This window comes from Monodon monoceros, unplaced genomic scaffold, assembly GCF_005190385.1.
Source record: "Monodon monoceros isolate NGI ecotype Baffin Bay Population unplaced genomic scaffold, NGI_Narwhal_1 Super_Scaffold_15, whole genome shotgun sequence".
In the NCBI taxonomy this organism is placed as follows: domain Eukaryota; kingdom Metazoa; phylum Chordata; class Mammalia; order Artiodactyla; family Monodontidae; genus Monodon; species Monodon monoceros.
In genome coordinates this window covers 59,596,575-59,609,611 of record NW_021703771.1, presented here as the reverse complement: position 1 = coordinate 59,609,611, position 13,037 = coordinate 59,596,575, and positions in this window count along the sequence as shown.

The following is a 13,037-nucleotide window of genomic DNA, read 5'->3' as shown; positions in this document are numbered from 1 at the left end:
CATAAAGAAATGGTGTAATATTGGTTTATGAAGAGTACAGAGACATGAACATAAATGTACTTTGAAAAAAATATTTTCAAAATTAGAAATTAGGGTAAAAAGATAAAGCATGTGCTTCTCCACTGCACCCCAGTGGCGGGCATACAGCAAAAGCTGCAATACTGCTCACTTTCTGGATAAGCATTTCTTATTCTATATTGTTTTCTCTTACACATGCCAATGCCTACTTCAGATCATATGGTCCCTTAGCCACAATTATCACTTATTCCAAGACAAGTTCCTTGTGAATTTGAAGAGTAAAGTTTAATCTTCAGTTGTTTCAAATGTTCACTCTATTTTCCTTATCCTTCATGTCAGAAAAGCAAAAAGATTATGACAAATGAATTCTTACATGTATTTCTCTGGGAGATGCTTCTTATCTTTTCAAAATGTAAGGACTGAAGCCAAGTACAAATAGGGAAATTTTCTATAATGCCATCTAGGAGCCTCATATATCTATCTCAAGTAGAATAAAATAACCCCCCTGTCATGTATCCAAACACTTGAAGGGAAAATTTTGTGTTATCAGATATGACACAAGTATATTTCTCAGCAAAATCTATCTCATATTCTTGTGGAAAGATAATATATTGAATTTGTTCTACCTTTTCCCTATCTTTTCTTATCACTTAAGCAGATAGCTAGCTCAAGTGTTGGCCTGTGACAAGTACAAGATAGAAACGCTTTCTGGTTTGTATTTCCAAAAGCCCAAGAGCATCAGAAAACCTCACTGGACTTGCAGAAGAGGGAGCATGGAGGAAGGAGAGGGTTGCAGTAGAGGGGGTAGTGGTTAGGGGCATGTTAGGAGGTAGGGTTCCAGCATGGGGTTATCAGCCTTAGCCAAGATCCCTTGCCTCAAGAATAGCACAGCAGCTGACCCCAGCCATCTCCATGAGAACATGGCCTAGGAGAATGCACCTATAGCTCAGATGTTCTGCTTACCTATGGTCAGAGGTAAGTGAAAACAATCTAAGGCTCTCTAAAGAAATTCTTTCTTTATTTTTAAATTTAATTTTATTTATTTTTTTATACAGCAGGTTCTTATTAGTCATCCATTTTATACTCATCAGTGTATATATGTCAATCCCAATCTCCCAATTCATCACACCACCACCACCACCACCCTGTCAATTTCCCCCCTTGGTGTCCATACATTTGTTCTCTACATCTATGTCTCTATTTCTGCCCTGCAAACCCATTCATCTGTACCATTTTTCTAGGCTCCACATATATGCGTTAATATATGATATTTGTTTTTCTCTTTCTGACTTACTTCATTCTGTATGACAGTCTCTAGATTAATCCACGTCTCTACAAATGAGCCAATTTCATTCCTTTTTATGGCTGAGTAATATTCCATTGTATATACGTACCACACCTTCTTTATCCATTTGTCTGTCGACGGGCTTTAGGTTGCTTCCATGACCTGTCTATTGTAAATAGTGCTGCAGTGAATATTGGGGTGCATATGTCTTTTTGAATTATGGTTTTCTCTGGGTATATGCCCAGTAGTGGGATTGCTGGGTCATATGGTAATTCTATTTTTAGTTTCCTAAGGAACCTCCATACTGTTCTCCATAGTGGCTGTATCAATTTACATTCCCACCAACAGTGCAAGAGGGTTCCCTTTTCTCCACACCCTCTCCAGCATTTGTCTGTAGATTTTCTGATGATGCCCATTCTGACCCATGTGAGGTGATACTTCATTGTAGTTTTGAAATGCCTTTCTCTAATAATTAGTGATGTTGAGCAGCTTTTCATGTGCCTCTTGGCCATCTGTATGTCTTCTTTGGAGAAATGCCTATTTAGGTCTTCTGCTTATTTTTTGATTGGTTTTTTTTTTTTTTTTGCAGTATGTGGGCCTCTCACTGTTGTGGCCTCTCCCATTGAGGAGCACATGCTCCGGACACGCAGGCTCAGTGGCCATGGCTCACGGACCTAGCCACTCCGCGGCATGTGGGATCTTCCCAGACGGGGGCACGAACCCATGTCCCCTGCATCGGCAGGCGGACTGTCAACCACTGCGCCACCAGGGAAGCGTGCATGAGCTGTTTATATATTTTGGAGATTAATCCTTTGTCCATTGATTTGTTTGCAAATATTTTTTCCCATTCTGAGGGTTGTCTTTTCATCTTGTTTGTAGTTTCCTTTGCTTTGCAAAAGCTTTTAAGTTTCATTACATCTCATTTGTTTATTTTTCTTTTTATTTCCAGTACTCTGGAGGTGGATCAAAATGATCTTGCTGTGATTTATGTCAAAGAGTGTTCTTACGTTTCTCTCTAAGAGTTTTATAGTGTTTGGTCTTACATATAGGTCTCTAATCCATTTTGAGTTTATTTTTGTGTATGATGTTAGGGAGTGTTCTAATTTCATTCTTCTACATGTAGCTGTCCAGTTTTCCCAGCACCACTTATTGAAGAGACTGTCTTTTCTCCATAGTATATCCTTGCCTCGTTTATCATAGATTAGTTGACCATAGGTGCATGGGTTTATCTCTGGGCTTTCTATCCTCTTCCATTGATCTATATTTCTGTTTTTGTGCCAGTACCATATTGTCTTGATTACTGTAGCTTTATAGTATAGTCTGAAGTCAGGGAGTCTGATTCCTCCAGCTCCATTTTTGTCCCTCAAGACTACTTTGACTATCTGGGGTCCTTTGTGTCTCCATAGAAGTTTTAAGATTTTTTTGTTTGAGTTATGTGAAAAATGTCATTGGTAGTTTGAGAGGGATTGCATTGAATCTGTGGATTGCTTTGGGTAGAATAGTCATTTTCACAATATTGATTCTTCCAACAATCCAAGAACATAGATGCTTGATATGATTTCCGTTTTCTTAAATTTACTAAGGCTTGATTTGTGACCCAAGATGTGATCTATCCTGGAGAATGTTCCATGTGCACTTGAGAAGAAAGTGTAATCTGCTGGTTTTGGATGGAATGCCCTATAAATATCAATTAAATCTATCTGGTCTATTGTGTCATTTAAAGCTTGTGTTTTCTTGTTAATTTCTTGTTTGGATGATCTGTTCATTGGTGTAAGTGAGGTGTTAATTCCCCCACTATTATTGTGTTAATGTCGATTACCTCTTTTATAGCTGTTAGCAGTTGCCTTATGTATTAAGGTGATCCTATGTTGGGTGCATATATATTTATAATTGTTATATCTTCTACTTGGATTGATCCCTTGATCATTATGTAGTGTCCTTCCTTGTCTCTTGTAACATTCTTTATTTTAAAGTATAATTTGTCTGATATGAGTATTGCTACTTCAGCTTTCTTTTGATTTCCATTTGCATGGAATATCTTTTTCCGGCCCTTCACTTTCAGTCTGAATGTATCCCTAGGTCTGAAGTGGGTGTCTTGTAGACAGCATATATATGGGTCTCGTTTATTTTTTTGTTTCTTTGTTTGTTTTTATTTTTTTTAAATTTTGGGGATAGGCGTTTATTAATTTATTTATTTTTGCTGTGTTGGGTCTCCATTTCTGTGAGAGGGCTTTCTCTAGTTGTGGCAAGCGGGGGCCACTCTTCATCGCTGTGAGCAGGCCTCTCACTATCACAGCCTCTCTTGTTGTGGAGCACAGGCTCCAGACGTGCAGGCTCAGTAGTTGTGGCTCACGGGCCTAGCTGCTCCGTGGCATGTGGGATCCTCCTAGACCAGGGCTCGAACCCGTGTCCCCTGCATTGGCAGGCAGATTCTCAACCTCTGCGCCACCAGGGAAGCCCCTGGGTCTTGTTTTTGTATCCATTCAGCAAGCCTGTGTCTTTTGGTTGGAGCATTTAATCCATTCACGTTTAAGATAATTATCGATATGTATGTTCCTATGGCCATTTTCTTAATTGTTTTGGGTTTGTGTTTGTAAGTCCTTTTCTTCTCTTGTGTTTCCCACTTAGAGAAATTCCTTTAGCATTTGTTGTAGATCTGGTTTGGTGCTGCTGAATTCTTTTAGCTTTTGCGTGTCTGTAAAACTTTTGATTTCTCCATTGAATCTGAATGAGATCCTTGCTGGGTAGAGTAATCTTGGTTGTAGGTTCTTCCCTTTCATCACTTTATATCATGCCACTCCCGTCTGGCTTGTAGAGTTTCTGCTGAGAAATCAGCTGTTAACCTTATGGGAGTTCCCTTGTATATTATTTGCCCTTTTTCCCTGGCTGCTTTCAATAATTTTTCTTTGTCTTTTATTTTTGCCAGTTTGATTACTATGTGTCTCGGCATGTTTCTCCTTTGGTTTATCCTGTATGGGACTCTCTGCACTTCCTGGACTTGGGTGGCTATTTCCTTTCCCATGTTAGGGAATTTTTTGACTATAATCTCTTCAAATATTTTCTCGGGTCCTTTCTCTCTGTCTTCTCTTCTGGGACCCCTATAATGCAAATGTTGTTGCATTTAATGTTGTCCCAGAGGTCTATTAGGCTGTCTTCATTTCTTTTCATTCTTTTTTCTTTATTCTGTTCCACAGCAGTGAGTGAATTCCACCATTCTGTCTTCCAGGTCACTTATCCGTTCTTCTGCCTCAGTTATTCTGCTATTGATTCTTTCTAGTGTAGTTTTCATTTCAGTTATTGTGTTGTTCATCTCTGTTTGTTTGTTCTTTAATTATTCTAGATTTTTGTTAAACATTTCTTGCACCTTCTCGATCTTTGCCTCCATTCTTTTCCCGAAGTCCTGGATCATCTTCACTATCATTATTCTGATTTCTTTTTCTGGAAGTTTGCCTATCTCCTCTTCATTTAGTTGTTTTTCCTGGGTTTTATCTTGTTCCTTCTTCTGGTACATAGCCCTCTGCCTTTTCATCTTGTCTATTTTTCTGTGAATGTGGTTTTTGTCCCACCGGCTTCAGGATTGTAGTTTTTCTTGCTTCTGCTGTCTGCCCTCTCTAAGGAAATCCTTTATTTTTTAATTTAAAGGAGGTGAGAATCTGGTATTCATAAAGACACAGAGGTGAGAGCAAGGGAGTCTTGATGGAGATGACAAAGTACCTCCAAACTCATTGGAGAGGAGAACGAGGGATGCTGAGCAAAGAGGTTAACGTGAAAGGAAAGAGCTAGTCATTAATTGGGTTGAAAAGACTAGAAATTACCTGAGTGGTTTAGCAAAGACTGAGATAATAAAAACTTCCTATTCAGGGACTACACCTGTTGCATTTGGGTGCTTGGAGATGGTTCCAAGGAGGAGATAACCATGATGATTTGGGTGTGCACTGAGGAGGGCCTTGAGCATGGCAAACAGAGTGGGGTTTTACAGACAGGATTATCAGCCTGCACTGATGATGGATTAGAGATGTTGGTAAAAGAGAAAACATGTTTTAAAATAGCTCAACACCAGGAGTCTGGTGCCCGGGGTAGTCTTGGTGCCATGGAGGTAATAGAACATTTGGAAGAGATGGGCAGGAGAGATGTTGAGAAGAGGTGGAAGGAGGGTACAACTGTAATGGAAAACGAAGATGAAGAAGTAGCTCTACTAATTATCCTACAAACAAAACAGTTACTATATTTTTATAATCAGAATATTCAGTGTCTTAATAATCATTTAAACCTTATCTTACTGATGGGAAACTAAGACCCAGGAAGAGTATAGTTCCTTTGTCCAAGACTGTTCAGCAGGCCATTGGAGAATAGGCACAAGAGTCCAATGTCCTGAGTCTGCATAAAGACCCTCACATACTGCAGCTCTATAGCTCTTGGCTCCATCCCAGTGCCCCATTATGCCTTTCCTCACTCTCTTTATTGGTAACGTTCATTCATTCATAAGAAACTTTATCCAAAGGCTTTCTTTCTTTCACAGTGCCAAATTTGGCATTGTATTTCTCTAGTGCATCAAAGAAAGGCTAGCTCTAGGAAGTTTCTTCTAAACCATGTAACTATTTCAAAAAAATTCCTTGAGCGTCTACTTTGTGCTAGACAATGCTTTGGTACAGCAGTAAGCAGGATAGTCCCAACTTGAATGGAGATTGCATTCTGGTGGGAAGAGGCAGACAGGAAACAATAAACAAAATATGTCAGGTGGCAGTAAGCACTGTGACAAATAGAAGAGGGTCAATGGAGAAAGAGTAAATAGTTGGGTGATCAGGGACAGCCACTCTAATAAAGTGACATATGAAAGAAACTTAAATGGAGGGAGAGAGCCTTGTGCAGATATCTGGGAGAAGAACGTAAGAGCAAAGAGTATACAACAAGTGCAAAAGTCCTGGAAGGGGACTGTGCATGGTGTATTTAAGGAGCAGAAGGAGGCCAGCGGGACTGCAGCAGGTTGAGCAAGAGGAGAGAGGAAATGAGGTCAGGGAGTTGGCGTGGACACAGGCCACAGAAGGTTTATAGGCTATGGCCTTTGGTTTTTGTTATGAGTGAGAAGAAAAGCCATTTGAAGGCTTAAAGAAGAGGAGTAACATAGTCTGGTTTGCCTTGGAAACTAATCACTCTGTTTGCTGTACAGGGAAGAGGTTTTAAGGGTGGATGGGTGAACACATGGAGACCAACAAGGAGGCCTTTGCAAGAGTCTAAGTGAGAGATGATTAGGACTCTGTCTAGGATAATAGGCATGACAAATGGGCAGGATTGGGACATAGTTTGAAGGCAGAGTCAACAGAATTTGCTGATGAATTACATGGGAAGCAGAGGACTCATGGACTTTAGCCCTGATAATTAAATTGTCCATTACTAACAAGGAGGACTTGAGAGACACAGGTTTAATGAGAAGTAGGGAGAGGGGAAGAATCATGAGTTGTGTTTTGGATATTTCAAGTCTGAGATACCCATTGAGAAAGAGAAGAGCAGCCCCTGACATCTAGGAGCTGGCCTGGTCCTATCCAGCAGGGCCTGGGGGTGTGTTCCTGGTTGTCTTAGGCTGGAGGGCTTTGACCCCCTGTAGACACCCAAGTGGAAATATTGAGAAGACAATAGAGTAGACCAGGGAGAATGTCAAGACTAGTGATGTAAATTTGGTATTAATCGTATAGAGTACTCAAAGCAGTGGCACTGTATAAAATTCCCAGGCAGTGGATGGAGAAAAGAAGAGGTCAAAGGACTAATTCTGGGGCACTCCATGTTTGGAGGTTAAGGGAAAGATGAGAAAGATTCAGTGAAGGAGGTGAAGAAAGAATGGTGACTGAAGTAGGATAAAAACTGAGAGCAGGGAGAATCCAAGAGAAGCCGAGTAAAGTATTTCCAGATAGAGTGGAGAACAGTGTCAAAGGTGAGAGTTCGAGTAATCTGAGGATGGGGAAGTGACCATTCCATCTGGAATGTGAGGTCCTTGGTAACCCAAGAACAGTGTTGGTGGAGGGGTTAGGATGAAAGCTGGCTTAGAGTGGCTTCCAAAGAGAATGTGAAGAGAGGAAGGGGAGACACTGAGTATGAATAACTCTTCTGAGGAATTTTGTTGTAAAGCGAACAATATCTAGAGAATTTTGTGGGAAGAAATGGAGCAATATCTAGAGAAGATATGGGGATATGAGGTAAAAGAAGGACTTTTTTTTGGGAAGATGAATATAAAATGTCTGTGTGCTGTGGAGAGTGACTCAATATAGAGTGATTGATTAACGATGCTAAAGGAAGGATACACTTGGGTGAGTCAAACGGATGAGATTCACTCTCAAGTTCATCCATCACAGGGGAAAACAGAGTGTGAGGTACAAGCAAGCTGGCTGATAGATGAGCTGGTCCAAGCATGTGGGCATTTACGTCTAACCCTCTGACAACTTTTGTGAGGTTTTCTGAGGAAAATAACGAAGGTCATCAGCTACATGAGAACAGGAAAGAGAGTACTGGAACTATGAGAAATGGGAAAGGTTGCAAAATATACTGTAGGAGAGTAGAAGCGTCTTACCACTGATCTTCCTCTTCTTAATGTTTCCACTGTAACAAAAAGGAAACTCAGATAGACATAGATGACCATATCATAAGGAGTCTTTAAAATAAAATTCCACGTGCATATATACACAGTGTATAATTTTGAATACTTTTAATTATATGGTATGTGTATACATACATAAACATAAATTTAGGTTTTACTAAATATGACACTCATTAATTTGAAAAGAAGTGTTGAACTCAGAAATAAAATCCCCCTCAAAATTTTTTTAAATCTAATTACATTTTTGGTGATGCATCAATTTTTATGCATCAATTTTTAGATTTTATAATTGACTTTTTAAATTTAATTTTTATTTTATATTAGAGTATAGCTGATTTACAATATTGTGTTCGTTTCAGGTGTACAGCAAAGTGATTCAGTTACACATACATGTATATCCATTCTTTTTCAAATTCTTTTCCCAGGTAGGTTATTATAGAATATTGAGTAGAGTTCCCTGTGTTATACAGTAGGTCCTTGTTGATTATTTATTTATATATAGTAGTGTGTATATGTTAATCCCAAACTCCTAATTTATCCCCTCCCCCACCTTTCCCCTGTGGGACTTTTTTTACTTTGACCCAGAGACCTTTGGATGTTGCATCATTTAGACCAGTGGTTCATAAGCTTGAGCGTGCTTCAGAGTTACTTGGGAGGACTTATCAAAACACTGATGGCTGGACTGCAATCCCAGTAATCCTGACTTAGTATGGCTGGGGTTGGCCCTGAGAATCTGCATTTCTAGTAAGTTCCCAGAAACCGCTGATGTCAGCGGACCAGAGACCACACTTCATGAACTGCTGATATAGAGTCATGGGTTCTGTCGGTCTTGTGTGTGTAAAGAGCAGGAGAGATCTCGGGAGAGAGATTAAGAAGGTCTAAACAGGAAATAGGAGCGAAAACAACATACTTGTTATTACCTGGGTGGGGACCTAGATTTCGAATAGCCTTCAATCTGCATTTCTTGTTTTATTGTTTCCAGCCACTGTGCTTTCCATCATTCCTGGAAGAAATCTCCAATTAGAGTAGACCCTAGAGCCAGGATAAGGTTTCTTCCTGTTGCAGATATTAAGCTCTCATTGATAAGAGCCTTTTCTCTCTCTATTTCCAAGGTAGTTTCTAGCATTTATGAATGTACGGGCTGAAATAGAAAATGCTGTACTGATAGGTAAATAAGCCATCGTTTCAGCAGCTTACAGCAGCCGCCACCTTGTACGTAACCCCAAATCCAGTTTTCTTATGGGGATACAGGCTGTGGCCTTAAATTCCCTCACCACCTACTCATCTCTCCTTGCTCCTGCTTGCCAACTGGGGCCTAAGAGGCCTCTCAGGGCTGTCCAAACCCATTTGTCAGGAGGCCATGCAGTAAATATGCCACTGATCCCAGCCCATTAGAAGAGCTTCTGCCAAAGGGCCATCAGCACCACAGCTCCCAGGCCTCTTATTTACTTTCAGCTCCCTTTGCATCTTTATGTTTTGTTTAAAGTCAAGTATACAGTTCTCACATAATAAATGCTGACTAATAACTTGACCAATGCCTGCAGTAACACAAATGGGGATGTTGTGAAATTTCAACAGGGAAATTAAAAACTGAACAAGGGAGGCTATTTCATAGACAATATCAAGTTTCTGCACGGTAGATCATAGGGTAGCTTATTTTAAAATTTCCTTACATGACAAAAATTCTAAAAGAAAGATACATTCATTGTTTTTATCAAAGCAAAAAGACAAAAATTAAAGTGCTTATAATACCATCACCCATAAATAGGCTCAACTGTGGTTTTGGTGACTGGCCTTTCCAATAGAGGCACGCACGCATGCACAAAGACACACATCTATGATAAAACCAGACATGCTTATTTTGTGACCTGTTTTTTTTTTTAATTTAATTTATTGTAAACAGCTTTTCACATTTTAAACAAAACAGGCTCATTTAAAATTGCTGCTTAAGTATTCTTTCATCTGAATGCACCATACTTTATCTACCTCTCTTTCTGGACATTTCTGCTTGATTTCTTTAATAATGCCACACTTAACCATTTTGTAGCTAAATAGTTAAGTTCATCTTTATTAATTGCTTTAAGATAAATTCCTAGAACTGTCATCTTTTTTTTTTTTTTTTTTTTTTTGCGGTTTGCGGGCCTCTCACTGTTGTGGCCTCTCCCGTTGCGGAGCGCAGGCTCAGTGGCCATGGCTCATGGGCCCAGCCGCTCCGCGGCATGTGGGATCTTCCCGGGCCGGAACACGAACCCCTGTCCCTGCATCGGCAGGCGGACTCTCAACCACTGCACCACCAGGGAAGCCCCTAGAACTGTCATCTTAAAGGTATTAATGTAATATTACTAAATGACTTCCCAGGAATCTTTTACAAATTTTGTTTTCTACAGCAGTGAGACTGCCCATTTCTCTAATACTTTTGTAAACTATAAGTATCATCAGTTTTCCAAACACTTTTGTTTTAATTTCCATTTCCTTCTTAACTAAATGATACAATTTTTTTCACCAAATATTTACTGTTATTTCACATTTTTCTTTTGTAATTTCTTACTATTATTCTTTGTTTAGTTTTTGTTTTTTTCTTATTTTGAAAACATACTTTTTACATATTAATAATATTTGGTTGTTTTATATGTTGCCATGTATTCTTGGTTTGCCCTTTGCATTTCAGTTCTATTTATGGATTGTTCTTAACATTTACATGTCTTAGATGTTTGGATTTGTACCTCTTCAGAGCTTATCAATGTTTTCCTTTATTGTTTATGTTTGTGGCAGTATGACAAAGCAATATTTTATAACTTAGGGCTTTCCCCAAGTAAAATTTTAAAGATATTTTTCCTTATTCTAAATAAACTTCTGTTATGCCCTGCCCTTTACTGACTAGATGTTGCCCACCCCAGGGTTTATAATAAAGTTCCTGTCCAACTATGGATTGCTCTGAGATCATCCCAGTCTTTCCAATGGAGAGATGTTGAAAGCTAAAGATACGTATGTCAGCTCCAATCACGAGGCGACCTTAAGACAAATTGGTCTTCTTTATCAGAGATGGGGTAAAATAGAAATTAACAGCCCCAGTTTTGAAGCCACAAAGATCAGGGTTCAAAAACTGATTCTGCTACCAACTAGCTGACACTGGGTGAAATAGCTGTGAGAAGACAATAATACTTATCTCGCAAGATTATTGTTGGTATTAAATAAGATAATTCCTGTAAGCATCTTGCATGTTTGGTAGGTAGTAAAGAGAAAGTAAATTATTTCAAAAGTTATTTCCACATTTCAAGTATCTTAAATGTAGTTAGATCAATTAACTTTTGCCATACCATTACACAGAATGAGGATCAAGGTGATGGTCATTCCCAGAACTTGAGTTTGAACTCTTTGAAAGCAGAGACTGTATGCCATTAATATCTCTATTCCCAGCATCTTTTATAGGGACTGACACATATAGTTGTCAAATGAATTAACAAATTTAATTTATAATTTCAAATACCTAAAATATTCATGTATGTTTTTCTTCATGAATCATGAATGGAATACTTTAGCTAAACATATATCATCTTATTACTAGGAAAGCTATAACTATTTGAATGGAATAATTCAATCTATTGTTTTGGCGAAGGGTTGGGAGATCACGGAGCCTTGGATAAAGAGAAATTGAGCTGAGAGTACCCTACTGTTGGGGATTACAAAACAGAGTGAATTGGAGCATATTTTAAGGAACATCGTATGGTGGGTAGCATGTATTGATAAATAGGTAAACTAATTGTAGCATGTAATAGCTTTTTCAGTAACAAAATGTACAACATTAAGGATACCATGATTTTATTCTTATAAACACCAGACTCTCAAAGGTTTCATCCATGTTGAGGCTATATCAATTCTCTACCTATCTAGTATTCTAAAATCTCTCTCTCAATTTGCAGTTGCTTTATATTAGTGCCGTTATATAGAGACATAAGTTACTAGATTTTTCTCCTTCCACTGAGTGTCCAAGGTAACAGATGTATGGTTGATATTGCTCAAAAGAATAGAGAGATTAAAGTAAATGAACTTACATGAGAGCAATTAGTAACCATGGAGCAGATACAAAGTGATGTAAGAATAGGAGTCTACAAAGGTTTAACATGCTGGGCAAGACAATAGAAAGGGATGATAGGGTCAAAGATTATTTAATTTGTTACTTAACATTAATCAAGACCAGACTATGGTTAAGGCACTTGACTGGGTCCTGATGGAGTACAAAGATGACCAAAAATAGGCACCTGTAACCAAAGAAAGCAAAATTTTTTATAAATTGAAAAATATTGTATCATAAAATTTGTTGACTGATCTTTACAGTATCCTTGCAATTTAAGTAGGGCAGGTATTATTAGGTACAGGGTACAGAAAAGTAAGAAAAGTGAACTGAGGCTCAGAGAGAATTTCTTAAATCATGTAACTTAGCATCAAGTTCCCAAACTCAGACCTTATCTTTTAATCCAATGCTTATTCAACTACCACTTTGCTAGTCTCCTAGGGGTGTAGGTATTTTGGTTAAAACAAATTAGCACTGATGACAACCGAATTAAAAAATTTCCCATCACAGTTTTTTTAATAAGATAATGGTGATATGAGGGCAAGGTGGGACAGCTTTTTCTGTATCTTTTAACACATCTGTTCATGTTTCAGGATGAAAACTGCATTAACTTTTGTAAATCACTGTGCCTGGATGGTTTACTCCTATTGTCTTTCTCAGCAGCTTTTGTAATTGCAGAGGGATCTTTGAGAAATAACAGAGTAAGCTTCTCTGAGACAGCAAGCATCAGGAGAAGAGAGTGCTTAGCTTGTCTTACACGTGCTCCTCTCTGAAAATCAGTAAGGACCCGAGATAACAGGAGCTGTGAGTACCAATACTTAAGAATCCATGAGAAACAGAAGGTGCCTGCTGGATGCAGAGGCTTATGGCAGAATGGGGCTGGAATCCTGAGTAAAAAAGAAATAGAAAAGGAGAAAATCCAACAGGGAGAAGAATTCTGGTGCTAAAAGTTTTACCGAGTTCAAGCTCGCTCTGCTCTCGGCTCGGCAGGCCAATGAATCAGAGACGAGGTGTTGAGGCAAAGAATAGGACTTATTCGGAAAGTCGGCAGACCGAGAAGGTGGCAGACTAGTGTC